Source organism: Mobula birostris, chromosome 12 (genome assembly GCF_030028105.1).
Source record: "Mobula birostris isolate sMobBir1 chromosome 12, sMobBir1.hap1, whole genome shotgun sequence".
Taxonomy (NCBI): domain Eukaryota; kingdom Metazoa; phylum Chordata; class Chondrichthyes; order Myliobatiformes; family Myliobatidae; genus Mobula; species Mobula birostris.
The window spans coordinates 51,005,170-51,029,842 of NC_092381.1; positions in this window are offsets into that span (position 1 = coordinate 51,005,170).

The window sequence follows — 24,673 nt, forward strand, 5'->3', positions numbered from 1 at the left end:
AGACTGTTTATTCTGTGTCAACATCATCCATCTCCAGACCTACATCAGCTCATCTCCATCCAGGAAACAAATGCCTATAACAGCTGTTGTTTAGCACAACACCATGGAGTGAATAGCTGACCACACTTTCTTCATCCTTTCCCAACCTGAGAGCCAGCAACCCATACATCTCCTTGTGTGTCAGCTGTGGTTAAGTTGGCAGCCCTCTAACCTCTGAGACAGTTGTTGTGGGTTTGAGAAATGTTCCAAAATACCTGCACAACATAGAAGTCTAAGTTGGCGCACAATGCTATATTCATTTACTTCTCTCAATTAAGGAAAGACCAACAGCTCTGCCTCAGGGTTTAGTCTGTTAGGCTCAAATGGATCAGATACACAATTTATCAATGGGCTCATTAATCCTCCCTTTGAACCTTTGCCTTGCCTCTCACCACCCCAGCATTCTGCCCCTGCCCCACCCACTGATGTCATTCATCAATTAACCCTCAGCAATGATTTAGCTCTCTTTCTGATACACTGATGTCCAGAGATTCAAATGTCCAAACACTTCAGAGCTCCAACTGGAGTCTTCTATCCTCACCTCCAATAATTGATCCTGATCATCAGAGGGCACCCACTGCCACCAGTAGTATGCACTCTGACCCAATGCCCTCAAATCCAGATCCTTGGTAACAACCTCTAAATCCAGGGCTTGCTCCTCAGGAGATCAAGTCCTCCTCGTCCTCATCAAGTACCCATCCTGCCACCCCAATCTTCCATCCATTACAGAACCAACTATGTCCACATGGTTCAGTTTCCTTCCTGCGTCCAGAGTGAATGGCCCTGTAGCTGTAGCACACCCTGTAAGAGGGCACTACAGTTTCTGGAGTCTGCACCTGGCAAAAGGATCTGGAAAGTTTGTCACCCACAAGGCTTATCACTGGCACCTTATCCCATGAAATGCTACTGGAACTTAGCAGGTCAGGCAGAATCTATGGAAAGGAGTAAACAGTTGATCTTTTGGGCTAAGACCCTTCATCAAGTTTCATGATGCCTCATGTCTCAGTCTGAAATGCTGAATGTTTATTTCTGCCCATAGTCTCCACCTGACAAGCTGGGATCTTCCAGTATTTTGTGTGTGTTGTATAGTGCGCATTAATAAGACCATAAGACCAAAAGATATAGAAGCAGAATTGGTCCATTTGGCCCATTTCTTCACTGCTGATCCGTTTTCCCTCTCAGCCCCAATCTCCTGCCTTCTCCTTTTATCTCTTCATGCCTTGACCAATCATGAATCTATCAACATCTACCTTAAATATACATAAAGACTTGGCCTCATTAGCTGCCTGTGGCAAAGAATTCCACAAATTAACCACATTCTGGCTAAAGAAATTCTTTTTCCTCTCCGTTCTGAAAGGATGCCCTTCTATTCTGATGCTGTGACCTCTGGTCTTAGGTTCTCCCACCAAAGGAAACATCCCCTCCACGTCCACTCTTTCAAGGACTTCCACCATTTGATAGGTTTCATTGAAGTCACCCCTCATTCTTCCAGATTCTAGTGAATACAAGTCCAAAGCCATGAATGCTCCTCAAATGACAAGCTGTTCAATCCTGGAATCATTTTTGTGAACCTCCTTTGAACTCTCGCCAGCTTTAGCACATCCTTTCTATGCTAACAGGCCCAAAACTGCTCACAATACTCTGAGTGAAGCCTCACCAGTGCTTTATAAAGTGTCAACATTATATCCTTGCTTTTATATTCTAGTCCTCTTGAAATGAATTCTAACATCACATTTGCCTTTCTCACCACAGACTCAAACTGCAAAATATCCACTAGGGAATCCTGCACAAGACTCCCAAGTCTCTTTGAGTCTTAGTTTTTTGTATTTTCTTTCAATTTAGTAAATAGTCAACCCTTTCATTTCTTCTAACGATGTGCATGACCATACACTTCCTGTCACTGTATTCTATCTGCCACCTCATTGCCCATTCTCCTAATCTATCTAAGTCCTCCTGTAGCCTCTCTACTTCTTCAAAACTACCTGACTCTCCACTTATTTTCATATCATCTGCAAACTTTTCAACAAAGCTATCAATTTCATTATCCAATTCATTACCATATAACATAAAAAGAATTGGTCCCAACACAGACTGCTGTGGAACACCACTAGTCACCAGCAGCCAGTCAGAAAAGGCTCCCTTTGTTCCAACTCTTTGCCTGCTGCCAATCAGACATTGCTTTATCCATGCTAGAATCTTCCCTGTAATACCATGGGCCTGCAATATCATATTAAGCATCGCACCTTGTTAAAGGCCTTGTGAGAATCCAAGACAACAACTTCAACTGATTCTCCTTTGTCTATCCTGCTTCCTATCAATAAATTCCAACAGATTAGCCAGGTATGATTTTCCCTTGAGGAATCCACGCTGAGGAAACATGGCCTATTTTATCATGCACCTTCAAATACCTGTAAACCGCATCCTTAACAATTGACTCCAACATCTTCCTACACTGAGGTCAGGCTAACTGGTCTAAAATTTTCTTTCCTCTATCTCTCTCCCTTCTTGAAGAATGGAGCAACATTTGCAACTTTCCAATCTTTCAGAACCATTCCAGAATCTATTGATTCTCAAAAAATTATTACTAATGCCTCCACAATATCTTCAGCCATCTCTTTCAAAACCCTTGGGTGTACACCATCTGGTCTAGCTAACTTATCCATCGACCCTTCAGTTTCTCAAAATCTTCTCCCTTGTAATGGTAACTTCATATACTCATGTCCCCTGACTCCTAGAACTTGCACCATACTGCTAGTGTCTTCCGCAGTGAAGACTGATGCAAAATATTTATTCAGTTTGTCTGCTATTTCTTCATCCCCCATTACTACCTCTCCAGCATCATTTTCCAGTGGTTCGATACCCACTCTCGCCTCTCTTTTACACTTAATGTATCTGAAGAAACTTTTGCTATCCTCTTTAATATAATTGGCTTCATATTCCATCTTTACTTCTGAGTGACTTTTTTAGTTGTCATCTGTTGGTTTTTAAAAGTTTCCAATCCCCTAATTTTCCTCTAATTTTGCTCTGTTATATGCCCTTCTTTGGCTTTCTGTTGTCTTTGACTTCTCTTGTTAGCTACAGGTGTGTCATCTTACCTTTAGAATACTTCTTCTTTGAGATGTATATATCCTGTGCCTTCCAAATTGCTTCTAGATATTCCAGCTATTGCTGTTCTGCCGTCATCCCTGCAAGTGTTCTTTTCCAGCCAATTCTGGCCAACTCCTTTCTCATGCCTCTGTAATTCCTTTTACTCCACTGTAGTACTGATTCATCTGCCTTCAGTTCCTTCTTCTCAAATTTCAGGGTGAATTTGATCATATTATGATCACTCTCCCCTAGGTGTTCTTTTACCTTAAGCTCTCTAATCAATTCTGGTTCTGGTTCATTGCACAACACCCAATCCAGAATAGCTGATCCCTTAAAGTGCTCAACTACGAGCTGCTCTATAAAGCCATCTCATCGACATTCTAGAAATGACCCCTCTTGGGATTTAGCACCAACCTGATTTTCCCAATCTGCCTACATATTGAAAACCCCAGGGTGATTATTACATTGCCTTTTGGCATGTACTTTCTATCACCTGTTGTAATTTGTAAACTACATCATGCTACTGTACGGGGGTCTGTATATAACTCCCATCGTGGTCCTTTTACCCTTGCAGTTCCTTAGCTCTATCCCACAATGATTCAATACCTTCCAACCCTATGTCACATCTTTCTATTGGTTTGATTTCATTTTTTACCAACAGAGCAACACTACCCCTTCTGCTTTCGTATCTGTCCTTTCGATACAATGTGTATCCTTGGACATTAAGCTCCCAGCTATAATCTTCTTTCAGCCATGATTCAGTGGTGCCTACATCTGTATCTGTGCTACAAGTTCATCTTCCTTATTCCGTATACTGCGTGCATTCATATATAACACCTTCGGTTCTGCATTCACCCCTTTTTGATATCGTTCATCTTTTTCATTGCTGCTCATCCCGTTGACTGCAATTTTGCCCTATCATCATCCTCTCCTTGTTAGGAGTCTCACTACACATTGCCTTTGTTTGTAAACCAACTACCTCATCTTCAGCACTATCACTCTTATTCCAACCGCTCCCCCCTTGCCAAATGAGTTTAATACCTGACAAACAACTCTTGCCAACCTTCCTGCAAGGATATTGGACCCCCTCCGGTTTAGGTGTAACCTGTCCCTTTTGTACATCATTATAAGTCAACCAATGTTATAAGATGTCTGAAACTGAATGCTACAGACTGGCACTTCTCAAAGTTCATGGCTTCTTGCTGAGGGAAGCTCTTCTTGCTGAAGAGCTGTCATAAAGGCTCTGTGTCTTGCCACTGAATACTGGACTGGGCTCAGCATATTAACCTCCCAAACATATGATTGTTTGGGAATGAATACAATACCATGTTAATATAATATACAGGAAATATTGTACAGTAAGAGATATTATGCAGTGAAAGATGAGAGATCACTGTCCAGATATGTATAATTGCATATTTTATGATTTTAAATGAAAGGAAACAAAAATCAAACTGCATAAAAATCAGCAGTTAATGCAATATTAGCAATATTGTGCAACTTCCTGAGACAAACCTCATCTCCAAAGACCGAACAGCAGCATCCTTAGAAATGGTAAAACATGCGAATCTGCCTCAGTTCATCCACAAAATATAAACATCATGGAATGAAATGAGCATCTCTCTCAATTCATCTGAATGTGAGCAAAGTAAAAAGAAATGTCCTAGATGCAATATGCACTGGGCATATCTAAGCATTCTTATCTTATGCACTCCAGGTCTACCACTCCCAGTACAATGGAACTTTACCAGTCACTCAGAAGTGTATTGTCAACTTGTTAATTTCTAGCACTTAGTACTCCAATGACTTCAATTCAGTTTCTAGGAGGTTTTTTAAATTTCTGAGAAGAGTCCAAATTCAATGGTGACAAAATCTTTAGAATACTGTTAATGATGTTCTTATGAAAATGGTATCATTTTATTAGGATTGAAGTTTAAATGTAGCTGTGTTTCGTACTTAAATTTTGTCTGCGGTGACTGCACTGTATGTATGTTGGGTGTGATCACATGAGCCACATCAAGCAAAAATGATATGTGCTAGATAGTGTGCTTATGTTTTCCAAACCTCCGGCCCAAAAACAACAGTATCCATTTGGGGGGCTTAATTCAGATCTACTTTTAATAACTTTTAAAAAATTGTAGCTGGAATCAGGTTTCACGTATAGCTCTGTTCTTGGATTTGGCTCTCAACTAAAGAATGGATAATACTGAAAACAAAGAATGATAGAAAAATAAGAGAATAGATTATTCAAATAAGTTTTTGCTTTAAAATCATAACAGTGAGTAACTAAGATCATGAAAGGTGAAATGATGTTGAACCTATTGAAATGTATTGGAGTTCAGGGAAAAGAGAAAATGGGAAATATTGCAATATATTTATTTTAGGAGAAGTTCATTTCACTAGCCCAAAGTGTCCAGGTTTTCTCAAACCTTGTGGCATCTTTTAAAAATATAAATCCCTATTTGGTACTAATGTGATGCCAAACAGTTTGGCTAGAGATCTTCCATAGCATTTAAGGTGCCAGTTTTTAGGAGATGTTATGTCTCATTCCAAGTGCAAAGTGTTTAATTGCTACTTTTGCCCTCATATGCAAAACCTAATTCAAGAATTTATTGACAGAGCTGCCATCTAATGAGTTGAATGCGAACAGGGCAAATGACAGATAGCACACTATTTATTGTCTAGTAAACAAAGCTAACTTTCTCAGAAAACATTGTGTAGTTACATAGTTGATGAAAACAGAAACTACAGCAATCTCTCCCGATAAAGGTAAGGTAATTTGTTAGAAAAAAATACAATGAGTGGAGGATAGTTTGCATATAAATTATGTGTAAAATATTAATCTGTCAAGCTTGATTGACAGGACAATTACCATGTTGACTGGCTTTCACAGTGTCACTGTATGCAGTTCAATCGAAAAGCAATTGACCATGTATTGGTCAATGAGTACCAGTCAATTTCTTCAGGAGCAAGCTTGTCAAACCATAGTCCTTGAAATGATCCAGGTATGGCCACCTGAAAGTTAAGGTTCAATTATCTGATATTAAAGCTGTTAAAAATAGGGGTGCTCTTTCTCCATTAAATTGGCAAGCCACTGCTGCGTTCGTTACCTTCTGTACTGTCCTGCCTGCTTCCTGCTGCCAGACTCAGGTGTGCATTACTGATGCAGTTGAGGCTGAAGAATTTGCACCCTATCTGCAACTGGAGCCCTTGAGCTCCCAGTTCACTGAATAAGTATAAATGAGGTGAGCCAGCCAGTTTACCAGTAGTCATGAGCATTACTGGATTTATATACCAAGCCAGTTTTTAAATGGTAAAAGTGATGTCAAAAGGACATTCACTCCACTGCATCACACTTAATGTTCTGTGAATAATGCACCCACTAAAACCTTTTCAGAATAGAGTTCTTCTTCAGAGAGCAGGCTGGCAGATGTAGTTTGAAGCTCATTCTTACAATAATTCATCGTAGGTTTTATATGATTTCCCCCTGAAAGTTTAATAGGCAAATAGGGTACATGTACATCGTTACAGGCGCAAATCAGACAAGCAAAGATTTCACAAGATGTAAATGGCACCGGACTCTGCATGGAGCTGAATATGTAATTGAAACATTATTAAGCGAGAAAGGAAACAAATTCAGTTCATGCACTGGTTCACAAATAGGTTCAGGTTGTAAAATGATTAAGCTATTAGTTAGGTAGGATGGTGTATTTAAACATTGGCAACTTTGATGTCTATGAGGAGCTTCACTTTGTCATTAGTATACAGAGACTGTCGCTGTGAGAAAAATTTATTGCTAACAGTAATCATCGTGTCTGTCCTTCCCACTTGCAATTTAGCAACTAATAATCTCTGGAGGTGAATATTCCCACGAAATGACAGGAGTTGAAACAAAGGTAGCTACCCCTCTACTTTCAGGGGATTTCTGTTCTCAGGGAATGTGTTCTCTCACAGGTCTTTGACTCTGTTGCCCTTGAAGCCTATTCACTGGAGGCCATGGATGTTCCCGAAGCCTACAGTATGTGACACAGTGGAGATTGCTGCTGTTATTCAGTCAATTCTGCCTGAGCTCCCCTGGGAGGCTGTCCTTGATAAGGCATCAGTTTAAATCCATGCTCTCACATTCAGCACTTGGCAAGTGTGTCACCCAGCTCAATGATGGGGAACTTTTTAATTTTTCTTTTACTGTATAGTGTTTTTTATTGAGAAGATAATCACCTCAGAACCCCCCAGTGACCAAATTGAAATGCATTCAGTTTTGCTTGTCTGTAAAAATCCCACAACAAAGGGGTCCAAAGTGATTATGTAAAACAGAATTTTATGTGTGAGTTTTAGTTCCCAGCACCTGCATCTGTCTTCATGGCCCTTGGCCAAAGAAACATGACTTGAGTTTTGTTTAGTTAAATTAAAAATCCATGCCTATTGTAAATTTTATTTATTCCAGGTTAAACAGCAAGGTTGCACAATTCCAGTTTAACCTCAGTTCTCTTTGCAGCTTGTTATGGTAATCAGCATGGCTGTTGCCAGTAAGCAGACACAGGCTGCTTCATCAGTTTTACTGATAATGGGGAGGAGACTGAGCTTTTTGTAAAACACTGGTTGTACTTTAAGTCCCCTTGTAAGTTGACAATATGTGGGGTCTTTGCAGTCTGCTGAATGGAAGTGAAGTGCAGCTATGAGCCTTGCAGCTCTTTTCAGTCCTCTAGTTTTGTATTTAAATCAATAAAGAGATTTATTTTAGCAGTGCCTTCTTTTGTACACTAACACTACTCAGATACATCACTCAGTATCATGTGAAGATACACGGAATATCTTCTGCCTGTTCCCTGAGGGGATAAAAATACAGATGAAAACAAATACAAGAACAACAACAAAAGTCATTGTGAACCTGTTCATTATGAGCAACACACACACACACACACACACACACACACACACACACACACACACACACACACACACGATCCTGCAGATGTTGGAAATCCAGAGCAACACGCACAAAATGCTGGAGGACTCAGCAGGCCGGGCAGCATCTGTGAAAATGAACAAACAGTCAAAGTTTGGGGCCGAGACCCTTCATCTGGACTGGAAAGAAAGAGGGATGACAGAATAAAAAAGTGGAGGGAGGGGAAGGAGGAGAAGCTAGAAGGTGAAAGGTGAAACCAGGTGGGTGGGTAAGGTAAAGAGCTGGAGAAGAAGAAATCTGATAGGAGAGGATATTTGACCATGGGAGAAAGGGAGGAAGGGAATAAGATGTTCAATTTTAGGAAAAATTTGTGCAAATTAGATGCAGTGGGGAGAACTCTCGGCCCCTGAAACCTGCACCGACATTTCATTGTATTTTAATTGATTTGATTATTTGATTTACTTGACATTCTATCCACCTGCAGTGATCTTTCACCCCAATCCTATCACATATTTATCTACCCCGCCCTAAAAGTATTCAGATATCCTGCTACTATCACCATTTGAAGGAGAGACTTCCAAGAGGTCATAACCCTAGAGAGACCAGCATTTTGCATGAAGGAATTCTTGAAGCAGTTTTACTACATTAAGAGAACAATCATATTCCCTTTTGACAGCTCAGACAACCTTACCTATTTTCTTGCCACACATAAAATCCTTCCAATCTCCAAGTACCTTTCTTCTTAGGCAGTCTTGAAAATCAATAATAAGATAGTTGAGGGGTGCAGAAGTGATGTAGGGTAATTTCCTGGGTGAGCGTGGAATGTGGATTTTGGTAAGGCCAGCTGCTCTCAGTAGTGATCTGTGGCAATGCTAAGGTCCAAAATATATTCATCTCCAACTGGCAGTCCAAGTGCAAGTTCAACATCATTCAACCAAATACGTGTATACCACCAAAGGAAACATCTCTCTGGACTGAGGTGTAGAACACAATACATTTACGTCATACACAACACATAAAGTAATACTACCACAAATAAATAAAATAAAATATATTCCAGAAGATTGACATTTAGCATAAAATGTATTAATTCAAAAAGTAAACAGCATAACACTACCGTTGCTTCATATGTGATGAGACCTGGGTGGTGTCAGGAAGATCAGTAGTCTCACAGCCTGGGGGAAGAAACTGTTCCCCATGCTAACAGTCCTTGCCCTAATGCTATGGTACCTCCTGCCCAGTGGTAGGGGTTTAAAGAGATTGTGGGACAGATGGGAGTGATTCATGACAATGTTAAGGGCCCTGCATACACAGCCCTCCTGGTAATCATCTTGGATGGGTGCAAGAGAGGTCCTGATGATCCTCTCAGCAGTCCTCACAATCCTTTGTAGGGCCTTGCAGTCAGATGCCTTGCAATTTCCAAACCATATGGTGTTGCAGCTGGTGAGAACACTCTCAATGGTGCTCCTGTAAAGACTGGTTAGAACGGAATTGCGGGGGAGAGCCTTGCTCAACTCAGTTTCATCAGGAGGTGGATACGCTGCTATGCATCCTTGAGTGAAGGGGTGGTGTTGACGGACCAGGTGATGCACACTCCCAGAAACTTGGTGTTCCTAACTCTCACCGTGGAGGAGCTGTTTATGTGCAGACCCACTAGCTAAGTGTGGCAGGTGAGGCATTGTTCGTGGTTTCTGTACACATGGAGTAAAAAGCAGATGCTAGAGACAAGCTGTAAGACGAATGCTGCATCTGATCCCATTCTTCCTCTGGACTCAATGGGGTTGGGTACACTTTCTGCCAAGCCCTTCACTGTTATGTCAGCCATGACCAGAATTGCTGATGCAAGTCCATTCGCCCAAATGGAGTCACCAACCAGGACTGAAAAGGTAAGTGCAGATATAGCACTTATACTTAGTTTTTACTTTAATCTCTAACCACTCGCTTTGGCAGTCTGAGGTACCCTCCTACTTCAGGGAAGCTTCAATTATATTGGTGCCTAATAAGAACCATAAGACCATAAGATATAGGAGTAGAATTAGGCCATTTGGCCCATTGCGTCTGCTTCACCATTTCATCATGGCTGATCCATTTTCCCTCTCAGCCCCAATTTCCTGCCTTCTCCCCATATCCCGTCATACCCCGACTCATCAAGAATCTATCAACGTCTGCCTTAAATATACCAAATGACCTGACCTCAACAGCTGCGTATGGCAATGAATTCCATAGATTTCCCACTCTCTGGCTAAAGAAATTCCTCCTTATCTTTTTATCTTTGTTCTGAAAGGATGCTCCTTTATTCTGAGACAGTGTCCTGTGGTCTTAGACACCCCCACCACAGGAAACATCTTCTCCACATCCACTCTATAGAGGCACTTTCACCATTCAATGGGTTTTAATGAGGTCATCCCTCTTCCTTCTGAATTCCTCTGGGTTCAGGCCCAGAGCCATCAAGCACTCCTCATATGATCAGCCATTCTATCCCAGAATTATTTTTGTGAACCTCCTTTCCTTAGATTTCTTAGATAAGGGGACAAAAACAGTTCACAATACCCAAAGTGAGGCCTCACCATTGCTTTATAAAGTCTCAATATTACATCCTTTCTTTTATATTCTAGTCCTCTCAAAATCAACGCAAACATCGCATTTGCCTTCCTCATCACTGACCCAACCTCAGATTAAATTTTAGAGAATTTTTACGAGGACTTCCAAGTCCCTTTGCACCACAGATTTTTGGATTTTCTCTCCATTTAGTAAATAGTCTAATTTATGAATCTATGAATGTGAATGATCATACACTTTCCGATACTATATTCCATCTGCCACTTCTTTCTCCGTTCTCCCAATCTGTCTAAGTCCTTCTGTAGCCTCTCTGCTTCTTCAAAACTACCTGGCCTTGCACCTATCTTTGTATCATCCACCAAGTTGGCGACAAAGCTGTCATTTCCATCATCCAAATCATTGACATGTAATGTAAAAAGAAGCAGTCCCAACACAAACCCCTGTGGAACACCACTAGTAGCCAGCAGCCAACCAGAAAAGGGTCCCTTTTATTCCCACTCTTTGCCTGCTGCCAATCAGCCAATGTTCTATCCATGGTAGTACCTTTCCTGTAATACCATGGGTTCTTAACTTGTTAAGCAGCCTCAAGGGTGGCATATTGTTGAAAGCCTTCAAATCCAAGTACAGAATGCCCACCAATTCTCCTTTGTCTAACCCGCTTGTTATTTCTTCAAAGAATTCCAACAGATTTGTCAGGCAAGATTTTCCCATAAGGAAACCATGCTGATTATTTTATCATGTGCAGCCAAGTACCACAAAACCTCATCCTTAGCAATCGATTCCAACACCTTCCCAACCACTGAGATCAGACTAACTACCTAATTTCCTTTCTCCTGCCTCCCTTCTTGAACAGTGGAGTGACGTTCACAATTTTCCAGTCCTCCAGAATCATGCCAGAATCCATTGCTTCTTGATTCTTTACAATCTCTTCAGCCACCTCTTTCAGAACCACAGGGTGTAGACCATTTGTTCCAGGTGTCTTATCTACCTTCAGTAATGGCAACTTCACATAACTTCTGTCCCCTGACACTCTGAAACTTCTGACATAATGTTAGTGTCTTCCACATTGAAGACTGATGTAAAATACCTATTCAGTTCATCTGCCATTTCCTTGTCCCCCACTGGTGTGAGCAGAATTATCTGCAGCTTAATGTGAAAAAGACTAAGGAGCTGGTGGTAGACCTGAGGAGGGCTAAGGTACCAGTGACCACTGTTTCCATCCAGGGGGTCATTGTGGACATGGTGTTGATTACAAATACCTGGGGATATGTATTGACAATAAACTGGACTGGTCAAAGAACACTGAGGCTGTCTACAAGCAGGGTCAGAGCCGTCTCTATTTCCTGAGGAGACTGAGGTCCTTTAACATCTGTAGGATGATGCTGAGGATGTTCTACGAGTCTGTGGTGGCCAGTGCAATCATGTTTGCTGTTGTGTGCTGTGGCAGCAGACTGAGGGTAGCAGACACCAACAGAATCAATAAACTCATTCGTAAGGCCAGTGATGTTGTGGGGATGGAACTGGACTCTCTGACGGTGGTGTCTGAAAAGAGGATGCTGTCCAAGTTGCATGCCATCTTGGACAATGTCTCCCATCCACTACATAATGGACTGGTTGGGCACAGGAGTACATTCAGCCAGAGACTCATTCCACTGAGGTGCAACACAGAGTGTCATAGGAAGTCATTCCTGCCTGTGGCCATCAAACTTTACAACTCCTCCCTTGGAGGGTCAGACACCCTGAGCCAATAGGCTGGTCCTGGATTTATTTCATAATTTACATATTACTATTTAATTATTTATGGTTTTATTACTATTTAATTATTTATGGTGCTACCGTTACGAAAACCAATTTCCCTCGGGATCAATAAAGTATGACTATGACTATCTCTCCAGCATAATTTTTCAGCGGTCCGAAATGCGCCTTTGCTTCTCTTTTACACTTTATATATCTGAAGAAACTTTTGGTATCCTCTTTATCATTATTCAATAGCTTAACTTCGTAATAACTTTTCCTCCTTTATGACTTTTTTAGTCGCCTTCTTCTGATTTTTAAAAGTCTCCCAATCTAAATTCCCCATAATTTCTGCTCTATTACATGCATTCACTTTAGCTTTTATGTTGACTTTGACTTCTTTTGTCAACCACGGTTGTGTCATCTTGCCTTTAGAATACTTCTTCTTTGGGATGCACTCCTTCTATCCTGCGCCTTCCAAATTGCTCCCAGAAATTCCAGCCATTGCTACTCTGCTGTCATTGCTGCTAGTCTTCCCATCCAATCAATTATGGCCAGCTCCTCTCTCATGCCTCTGTAGTACCTTTTCTCCACTGTAATACTGACACATATAACTTTAGCTTCTCCTTCTCAAATTGCATGGTGAATTCTATCATATTACTTTTATACTTTATACTTTATTGTCGCCAAACAATTGATACTAGAACATACAATCATCACAGCGATATTTGATTCTGCGCTTCCCGCTCCCTGGATTACAAATCGATAGTAAATATTAAAAATTTAAATTATAAATCATACATAGAAAATAGAAAAATGGAAAGTAAGGTCATGCAAAAAAACCGAGAGGCAGGTCCGGATATTTGGAGGGTACGGCCCAGATCCGGGTTAGGATCCGTTCAGCAGTCTTATCACAATTGGAAAGAAGCTGTTCCCAAATCTGGCCGTACAAGTCTTCAAGCTCCTGAGCCTTCTCCCGGAGGGAAGAGGGACGAAATGGTCACCATCCTCTTAAGGTTCCTTTACCTTAAGCTCTCTGATCAATTCTGGGTCATTACATAACACCCAATCCAGAATAGCTGATCCCCCAGTGGGCTCAGCCATGAGCTGCTCTAAAAAGGCACCTTATCGGCATTCTAGAAATTCCCTTTCTTGGGATCCAGCACCAACCTGATTTTCCCAGTATACCTGCATATTGAAATCCCCCATGATTATTGTAACATTGTCATTTTCATGTGCATTTTCTGTCTCCCATTGCAATTTGTAGACCACACCCACATCTGCTGTTTGGAGGTCAGTATATAACTGCCATCATTCTTTTTCCCCTTGCAGCTTCTTAGCTCTACCCACAATGATTCTACACTTTCCAATCCTATGTCACTTCTTCCTAATGATTTGATTTCATTTTTTACCAACAGAACCACCCCACACCCTTATCTTACCTACCTGGCCTTTTGATACAATTTGTATTCCTTTGATATTATTCTCCCAGCTATAATCTTCTTTCAGCTACAATTCAGTGATGCCCAAGAACATGGTAACCTGCCTCAGTGACTATCATCCAGTACCACTTACATCCATTGTGATGAAGTGCTTTGAGGGGCCGGTGATGAAACATATCAGCTCTTGCCATATCAACTTCAGATGCCATTTCATTGGCTCTTCATTCAACCCTGGGACATCTGGACAGTGAAGATGCATATATCAGGATGGTCTTCATTGACTATAGCTCAGCATTTAATACTATCATTCCCTCGAACCTAATCAATAATTTTCAAGTCCCAGGCCTGAATACCTTCTTGAGCAACTGGACCCTTGAATCCTTCACTCAGATTGGCAACATCTTCTCCACAATTACAATTAGCACAAGTGCACCACAAGGTTGTGTGCTTAGCACCCCGCTCTACTTGATTTATACTCATGACTATGAGGCAAAGCACAGCTCCAATGCCATAATAAGTTTGCTGTTGACACCACTGTCGTTGGCCAAATCAAGTGTGGTGTGAATCAGTATGTCGGAGTCTAAAAATTTGGCTGAATTGTTGTACAACAAAAACTTCTCGCTCAATGTCAGCAAGGACCAGGGAGCTGATTATTGACTTCAGGTAGAGGAAACCAAAGGTTCGTGAGTCAACCCTCATCGGGGGATCAGAGATGGAGAGGGTCCAAAACTAAATTCCTCAGTGTTATAATTTCAGGGGATCTGACCTGGGTCCTCACATTTCACACTGCCACCCAGCTTTGTGTCATTGGCAAATTTGCTAATGTTACTTTTAATTCCCTCACCTAAATCATTAATATATATTGTAAACAGCTGCGGTCCCAGCACTGAACCTTGCGGTACTCCACTGGTCACCGCCTGCCATTCCGAAAGGGAGCCATTAATCGCTACTCTTTGTTTTCTGTCAGCCAGCCAATTTTCAATCCATGTCAGTACTCTGCCCCCAATACCATGTGCCCTAATTTTGCCCACTAATCTCCTATGTGGAACTTTATCAAAGGCTTTCTGAAAGTCCAGGTACACTACATCCACTGGCTTTCAGAGGATTCTGTCCTGGATCCAGCATGTAAGTGCCATTACAAAGTAAATACAACAGCACCTCTGCTTTCTTAGAAGTTTGTGAAGATTCGGCATGTCATCTGAAACTTTGACAAACTTCTATAGATGCACACTGACTGGTTGCATCACAGCCTGGTATGGAAACACCAATAACCTTGAATAGAAAAGCCGACAAAAGGTAGTGGGTACTTCATGGGTAAAGCCCTCCCCGCCATTGAGCACAGCTACATGGAGCACTGTCACAGGAAAGCAGCATCCATCATCAAGGATCCCCACCATTCAGGCCATGCTCCTTTCTCATTGCTGCCATCTGGAAGAAGGTACAGGAGCCTCAGGTCCCACATCACCAGGTTCGGGAACAGTTACTACCCCTCAGCCATCAGGCTCTTGAACCAGAGGGGATAACTTCACTCACCTCATTACTAAACTGTTCCCATGACCTGTGGAATCACTTTGAAGGACTCTTCATCTCATGTTCTCGATATTAATTGTTTATGATTATTATTATTACTTCTTTTTCTTTTTGGATTTGCACAGTTTGTTGACTTTTGCACAATAGTTGTTTGTCTGTCCTGTTGGGACAGTCTTTCTGTGGTTCTATTGTGTTTCTTTTTATTTACTGTGAATGCCCACAAGAAAATGAATCTCAAGGTGTATATGGTCACATATATTTACTTCGATAATAAATTTACTTTGAACTTTGATGTTTTAAATTAATTTCCATCACAAAAATATTTTGTAAATTTAATTATTTATAAACTATGTAAATTTGCTTTAATTGTTATCAAATGCTTTTGATGATCAGGGACATTTGAACATGATTAAGTGCCTTTAGGCAGCAGAAAGCTGCTAAAAGTCATCAGAGGAGTATTGAGGCCTGGTGTCAGATCCTCCATCTGAGGACTCATGGTCATTTGTGGATTATTCCACCATGCAGGACAGTTGGAGTTGTGGCACCTCTAGGGGGACTGGATCTACGGGGCAGCTGGAAGTATGACTGCAGGAAAAGCAAGGAGGGGTTTATAAACACAGACTGTGGGCCATATCAAGCATGGTCCACCCAGATATCTGACACAATGTTATTGCCCTTACCCTGTGGTGCCAAAGTTGGTGAACTCCTTACATTATAGAGAATCATGGAACAGAGAAACAGGCCCTTTGGCACCGTTTGTCCATGTCAACCATCAAATGTTATATTAATCCTGCATTAATCCCATTTTATTCTCTCCATATTCCCATCAGATACGCCCAGATTCCATGGTTCACTTCACATTATAGATTATTTACAGTGGTTTAATAACTGACTAATTATAGGAGGAGACCTACTTGGTTGCAGGGAGAAGCTGCAAACTACAGACAACACCAGAGGTCTGGATCTAGTGAGGGTTTGTGGAACAGCCAGGCAGCAGCTCTGCCAGTGCACTGTTTCACCACCCGTAAAGACTCCAGCATTTTATATTACACAGGCGCTTCTCATAATTTATCCCCATCATAACTTGGAAAGAATTAAAAATTTGAGGGTTACAGCATTTGTTATAATGCTTTGCTTCTAACTGTTGATACAGCACATATTGGGAATAAATATTGACCTTTTCAGCAAAATCAAGACGTAAGACAGAAATAGGTGAAAAGAAGAAGCTATTAATGGGTGTACATTTTTTTGTCTGAAGCGTGTGTTTGGAGAATGCACACTGGTCAAGCATAGTTAGGGACAAATGTGTTGAGTCTTATCCTATTGAACCACATTAGAGTAATTCCACATCCAAGCATTAGTAAGCTCAAGGTGGAGCTCGTGACAAAAGATCTGTTTTGTAACTGATACAATGTAGTGAAAGGCCATGATCTCTACTTGAGATGGAAAATATGGCAGAGAAGATGGTATCTGTAAAGAAGAAGCAGTTAAACCTGTCCCAGACTCTTAAAAGCTGCAAGTTGTCAGAGGAGCAAAAACACAAGAAAATCTGTAGATGCTGGAAATCCAAAGTAACACACACAAAATGCTGGAGGAATTCAGCAGGCCAGGCAGCATCAATGGAAAAGAGTAAACAGTCGACGTTTTGGACCGAGACCCTTCTTCAGGACCTAATGAAGCATCTCGGCCCGAAACATCACCTGTTTATTCCTTTCCACAGATGTTGCCTGGCCTGCTGAGTTTCTCCAGCAAATTGCAGGAAGATGATAATTTTCATGAATTGAACAGAGTGGGAATAAAGAGAAGAGTGTCTAAAGCAGGGGTGGCCAACCCTTTACATTCCCTGCATCAATTTTTTCACTCACGAGTTCAGATGCGCCATACAACTCTTGTACCCCCATTCAATTCTTGTAAAAATATGTTAATATAGCACTCGTACTGAAAAAATCGCATCTGAACTTGTGCATGAAAAAATTGACGCCTGGAATGTAAAAGGTTGGCCACCCCTGGTCTAAAGGAAGAGAGAAGCTTTGAACAATGAGGGGAAGTGGAGAAATATACTGTCCTCCTCTGACCTTCGAGACCAGCATCAGTTACCTAGGTACCAAAAACCCATATGGAACTTGTGTTTTTATTGTTTATACTCTAGTGCAGGACAATGGGTTTTAATGCAATCTGCGTTATCATTTCATTTTCCTGTCTGACATTACTAAAGTCGATTTTCTCAGGGTTCCAGCTTTCATAACTGTAAAGTGTTGGTTATAGGAAGTTGAATTAATGTTTTGAAATAAGATATCACATTTCTTTCAAAGAAACAATAAGACAATTAAAGACATTAAAAGTGCTGAATATAATTTTTTTAATGTGTTTTTACAGAGAAACAATGTTTCCCCAGTATGGAAGCTGTCAACATGGCAGATGAATGAAATTCTTTGAAAATAATCAGGTGTTTGGCATTATTCCTTTCCTTAACCTCACAAAAAACTGTTTTTAATATGTCACACCAATAAAAAATGTTAATTTTCTGATACTAATGATAGATTGTTCTGCACAACTCGTTTTGCAGTCTAATGCAGACACTATTTCCACTGCTAACACAACATATCGATGATTATAAAAAATACAAAGAACCATACATAATACATTACTTTTTAACCAGTGTAAAGGTAATGCTCTGCACATATAATGGTTGTATGTATAATGGTGATAGTGACTGACTGATATTGGCAAACGAGCAAATGACAGTCCAGAGTGATACATCTGTTAAACTCATTATAATCAGGAAACTTAAAATTGTATCTATCTCTGTCAGTGCTGTAAATATCTTTCTTGGGAAAGTGTTAGCATATACAAATAAATTAGTGTTTACTTACTGGGAACTACCACTAAATCACCTAATCTGCATCAGCATTAGAATGTGGGAAACAATACTTAGGAAGATCACATGTAATATTGCCTTGTTAAATGCACAGTCACTTAAATTAATTTTTCCCTAGAGTAGGAGAAGCTACAATTGCCTGACCTTTCCTATTCTCTCTTTCTAATGAAGTGTCATCAGAAACTGCTTGGTGCAATTCTATTGGATTGTGTCTCTAAGGTCAAAGGTCAAACCAATTTCTTCTCATGGGAAAGATGCATATATTTCAGGTTCCTGGAAATAAGCAGCTCAGAAGGACTGAAAGAAAAGAGACCCATTGCAATTTCAAATATAAAGTAAAAGTCTGGAACAGATTGATTAATTGAATTATTTAGAGTTTGCTTTATCAGTTGTTTGAGATCATTAAGTGCAAATCATTCAGATGTCATCTTTTATAAGAATTATGTTAAAACAGAAATGATGGAATAAAAAATAGATTAATATGATGTAAGAATTGCTTTTGTATTCCACATGTGAAGGAATGAAACAAAAGAGAGATGAGCAATAATACTTAGCTTGCCTGCTAAATGTCTATTCCATTTAATCATGGCATGTAAAAACATACTTAGTCGGAAAACTCTATGATGTTTGTAATAATTGTAAGTAAACCACAAGACCATGAAAGAATCATGGACTATTGTCAGTGGATTTAATCTACATTCTCACTGATCATATCTCCATAAAAAGGGGGTTACTAAACTATGTATACTGAATAATATGTGTACAAACAGCTGATTAGGTTTTCTCATCAAATACAAATATAATAACAGCCTTATGGGAGAAGTAAAATACTCTTTTGGCCAAATATATTTAGTTATTACAGCTGGGACTGTGTTTTTCAACTATTTCAAATGCTGTAAAATAGTTTGAGATGTGAACTGATCTTGAAATGCATTAAATGAATATATTTTATACCAACAGAGCATTCTAACTTCTCATGAATTTAGCTTTGTATTGTAACGTTCTAAAGTGAAGTGTGACTTGTCATTTTGCATTCAGTATAGTGGATTAGTACTGAATTCATCATTTGAGTAATTTCCAAGGGTAACATTAAGCTTCTATTCCTCAAGATTGTCACCTCTGTGAAATGCCATAGAAACATTCTTGGACACAGAGGAAACTCTTTGCACTTTGTCAGATTTTCAACTAGATATCTCTGTTTGCCCTATGTTTTGTCATACAGTAGATGTATATTATTCAATTTAATGATGAGAAAATATTTTACACTAAAATTGACAAAATAATGAAAAGCAGTTATTTGAAGATAATTTGTGCATTTTTTAATAATTTTTTGTAGTTTTAAAATTATAGAACAGTTACTTTAACAAGAAGGAAATCACACAGCAATGATTGGTAATTCATAATCAAATTGGCATGAAAACATTTTCCCAAGTATACTGTTTGAATTGAGATGTAAATGTACAGTGGTTTAGGCATTAAAGGCTAGATGTTGACAGATATTTATTATGACTAACTGATTAAATCTGATATTTACTTCATTTATGTAATGCACCAGTGGCAGGAAATTGGTGACTTGATAGCAGTGTTTGCTGATGAAAGATGGCACACTGCTGCTCTCTGGTGGTACAGAAGAATATATGTCTGTGGTCAGAGGGAGCCCTATTAAAATAGATGCAGGCTGATCTGAAGCGCAAGACTTCTTATCCTTAGTTCTTCTTACACTAAGTGACAAGTGCAATTTTATAATCACTCATTGTATAACAATGTTCTGTATTAAATCCTAAAATATGACTCTCAGCTTAAACAATACTGAAGACTTCTCATGATGTGTTTCTGTCACCCTACAGCCTCATTTTTTTCATATAAGGAGTATGTTATTAAAAATGTTACCACTTTTATCTTATACTAGGCCCACTTGATTCAGCTGTGGCATAAACCTTGATTTCGGATCTCACCAGGATTTTAAAATAATTAGCACATGTCCAAGTGAGTTTTGAGTGGTCATGGGAATTGCAATGGGCTGTAGCAAAATCAGTAAAGAGGATTTTCTCCACCCCACCCCGAAAATTTTTTACTCCATTGCTTGAAGTCCTCCAGGAATGACTGCCACACACAGCTGAACAAAATAAAAGCTGTTCAATGCATTCTTTTTTTTCCTCTCTCCAATGAAAAAACTAATCATCAGCACTTGTCCAGGGCTGGCACATTGCCAAGTTTCCAAAAGTAAAGCACTGTACATCTCTACTTAGCGACAGAAAACGTAGCCTCTCTCAGCAGGGCTTGCAGCACCTGTGAAGAGGAAAGAAGAGTTTATGATTTAGGTCCATGAGCTTTCATCAGAACTGGGAAAGGCTAGTGATGGGCAACAGCATTTGGAAAGAGGGTTGAGCTTGCCAAAGAACAAAGCAGTGAGGTTTGTAATGGTTGGTGGACAAAGTGACTGAAGCACTGACAGTGCAAAGTGACGAAGTCAGAAATGATCACTTGCTGGTCCAGAAGATGTCTGAATAGCTAATGGTTGCAGAGGGAGATGAAAGTGTTGAGAATCTGACAAAAATAATGTTTCTATTATCCAGGACTGAGGCAGGAGAAATGCCATTAGATCATGAGGACAATTTGTGAATTAATAGTGAATTACCACTGCAAGCACAACCAATTTCTCTGCCACTCTCAATAGCTCTGGTGGAGTTATTCTTCATTATGAACACTGGCTGTTCATAAGAAATAAGAGCAATAGTTAACATCCAAAAGGATAAAAATGATCATTAAGGTCAGCAAGTTGTAGGATGTGTGATTAAAAGGGGAGGTATTGTTTATCAATCTGTAATATTTTGGATTTCCAAGTCCATGCTGGATACCACACTTACCTGTTATGTGCACCTATATCTAGTCCTCATGAGAAAGTGTCATATTGGTCTCCTATCATTTTTTCAGTGATGATCTTAGATTTCTGTTATCTTATCAGCTTGCTGACCAATTGTAACACTTCATTTTTAATACTTTATTATGTATTATTTATAATTTTGAATGCCTTAATTAAATCTCTTAGAACCTCCTCTTATTCACAGCTGGTCAACTTGAATCAATCTTCAGGTTCTGAATGCATGTCATTAGATGTTCATTTTCCACAACACAAAATAACTCAAGTCTGTTGAAGAGATCCAGGACCAATCAAAATTGGGTTGGAAAATGTAGGCAGGGTTGACATTCTAAGTTCGAATGTGGCAGTCTAAAAATGGCTTTTTCTAGAAGATGCAGATTCCTTATGAAAGGCAGCTGAGGAATTAAATATTTTCATTCTTGCAAGGCACCATTTTACACTCCAAGTCCTTACTTCCATTTCCACATTCATGACTCTTCTTAACCCTGCCTTTCTGACCAGTTCGCTCAGCAGGATCTGAAGAACAGGTGATGTTTCATGTAACCCATATGCCTAGATGACCTTGCGCAGGCCTCCAAGCCATTTGAATAGATTCATAACAATAATTTTGCAGTCTACCAGCAGTAATCATGCTTCTGCCTGTCTTCATGCCAACATGGGAACCAATTTTCTGAGTGGCCTTCATCAGACAAAATTTTAAAGCCAGTCCGCACCTCTTAATGGAAGGTACTCTGTGATTGCAACAGGTAGGGGAGTTCATTTTGGAAGTGATTGTAGCTTGACAGAAGGCTCATTGGCACAACATGGGAGATGATGGGCTCCACAATTCTCAAATGCTGGAGAGAGGGGCCCGCCAGTGTAGATGGTGCTAAACCCCTCCTGTCACACTCTGAAAAAGGGAGGAGCCAAGCCTCAAGAAGCACTAACAGGCTCAACGTGATTGCATGCAACTGATGGTAATACCAGCTGTCTGGCTGCATACCTGTGCTTGAAAAGATGTTTCTTGCCATAAATGGAGTTGCCAGGGCTGGATTAAAGGGCTGAGACCAGGTAAGTGATTGTAGGCTACTATCTAAAACTTCTTCTCATATCCCACTTACACTTTATACCACAATATTTATCTGGTGTTCTGATGTAACTTCACTTCCCAAAGATATGATGTTCGATAGGTTAATTTGGCCACTTTAACTTGCTCTTACCTTGGAGGTGAGTTGTAGAATCCGGAAAGCTCGGGACCTGCGTTTGTGCTCTATGACCCTTAAAGGATGAAGGTACATCACCCCTCGGTTTGACACTCTAGACCTCAGTTCCACACAGGGTGATTCAGAGTTGAAATGGGCTGATGACCTGAAGCTCAATTTCTCTTTCTACAGATGCTGTCTGAGCTGATGAATGCTTCCAGCATTTTCTGATGTTTGGCAGTATAAGTAAATGTTTAAATTTTCCCTATTCCAAACTGCTAACGTATTCATTTTAATGGTTGATTTATAATATATTGAGTTAGTTAGAATCTAATCCTCCTTCCTTTAAATACATGTGCAAGGGTTGAAAATTAAACTTTGTATGATCCAATTAACAAGGATGATGCACAGTTTTACTCTTCACTCAGAGAACGATAAATTAACTATTCTTTGCCAGGAATGTGGATAATCTGTCAACAAAAGAAGCTTCCTCGTAAGATTGAAATCAAACAAGGCTGTTCAATCTGACACATTAACTGTTTCTCTTTCTGCAGATGCTGACTAACCTGTTGAGCTTTTCCAACATTTTTTTTTTGTGCTTCGTAAGGGCATCCGGAGATCAAAGGGAGACCTGAGACCAGGATTAAAAGCAACAAGGTGGAACATATTAAAGCAGAACTGAGTTATTTTACATTATACTTGCTTTTACAAAATTAAAACTCAACCGAACCATGCCCATTTGAGCCTGAGTACTTTCATTCCCCATACCTGATGCAATGCAAGTGCAATAATCTTAAGCATCCCATCTGCCTGCTTGAAGATTAAACACCGATACTGATATTAAATACTGATCAAGAACAATTCACAAAAATGGTAATTCTAAGTAAATCTTTCTAACCTGGATAAAGCACTAAACAAGGCCTGACCAGATCTCAAACATTACTTCAATGTATATCTGACCAGAGGTGACCTTGAACTATAATTAGGCCCTCTTGCATTCAAATCAAGGAGCCAGGGCACACACTCAGAATCACAAACAAGAGAAAATCTGCAGATGCTGGAAATCCAAGCAACACACACAGCATGCCAGAGGAACTCAGCAGGCCAGGCAGCATCTATGGAAAAGAGTACGGTCTACATTTCGGGATGAGACGTTCATCAGAACTGGAAAGAAAAGATGAGGAGTCAGTGTAAGAACGTGGGTGGAGGGAAGGAAGAACCTCAAGGTGATAAGTGAAACTGGGGGGAGGGAGGGTGAAGTGAAGAGCTGGGAAGTTGATTGGTGAAAGAGATACAGGGCTGAAGAAGGGGGAATCTGATAGGAGAGGATGGAAGAAAGAAAAAGGAGAGGAGCACCTGAGGGAGGTGATGAGGAGGTAAGAGGATATGGTGAAAGAGGGAAATGGGAATGGGATTTGGTGAAGGGGGGGACATTACTGGAAGTTTGAGAAATCGATGTTCATGCCATCAGGCTAGAGGCTACCCAGATGGAATATAAGGTGTTGCTCCTCCAACCTGAGTGTGGCCTCACCACAATGGTAGAGGAGGTCATGGACTGATATGTCGGAATGGGAATGGGAAGTGGAATTAAAATGTGTGGCCACTGGGAGATTCCACTTTTTCTGGCAGACGGAGCATAGATGCTCAGTGAAGCGATCTCTCAATCTACACCAGGTCTCACTGATAAACAGGAGGTCACACAAAGAGCACCAGATACAGTAGATAACCCCAACAGACAGAGGTGAAGTGTTGCCTCACCTGAAAGGACTATCTGGGGCACTGAATGGTAGTGAGGGAGGAGGTGTAGGGGCAGGTGTAGCACTTGTTCCACTTGCAAGGATAAGTACCAGGAAGGAGATCGGTGGGGAGGGATGAATGAACAAGGGAGTCGTATGGGGAGCAATCCCCACAGAAAGCAGAAATGGAGGGAGGGAAGGGTGTGCTTGAGATGGCAGAAGGATGCAGCTGGAGATGGCAGAAGTTACAAAGAATTACCTGTTGGATACGGAGGCTGGTGGGGTGGTAGGTGAGGACAAGAGGAACCCTATCCCTGGTAGGGTGGTGGGAGGATAGAGTGAGGGCAGACATGAGTGAAATGGAGGAGATGCAGTTGAGGGTAGCATTGATGGTGGAGGAAGGGAAGCCTCTTTCTTTGAAGAAGGCAAACACCTCCTTTGTTCTCAAATGACACACCTCATATTGAGGGCAGGTGTGGTGGAGATGGAGGAATTGAGTGAAGGGGATGGTGTTTTACAAGTAACTGGATGGGAAGAGGTATTGTTCAGGTAGTTGTGAGAATCAATGGGTTTATAATAGACATCAGTAGATAAGCTGTCTCCAGAGATACAGACAGAGAGATTGAGAAAGGGAAGGGAGGTGTCAGAAATGGACCAAGTAAATGTGAGTGCAAGGTGGAAGCTGGAGGCAAAGTTGATA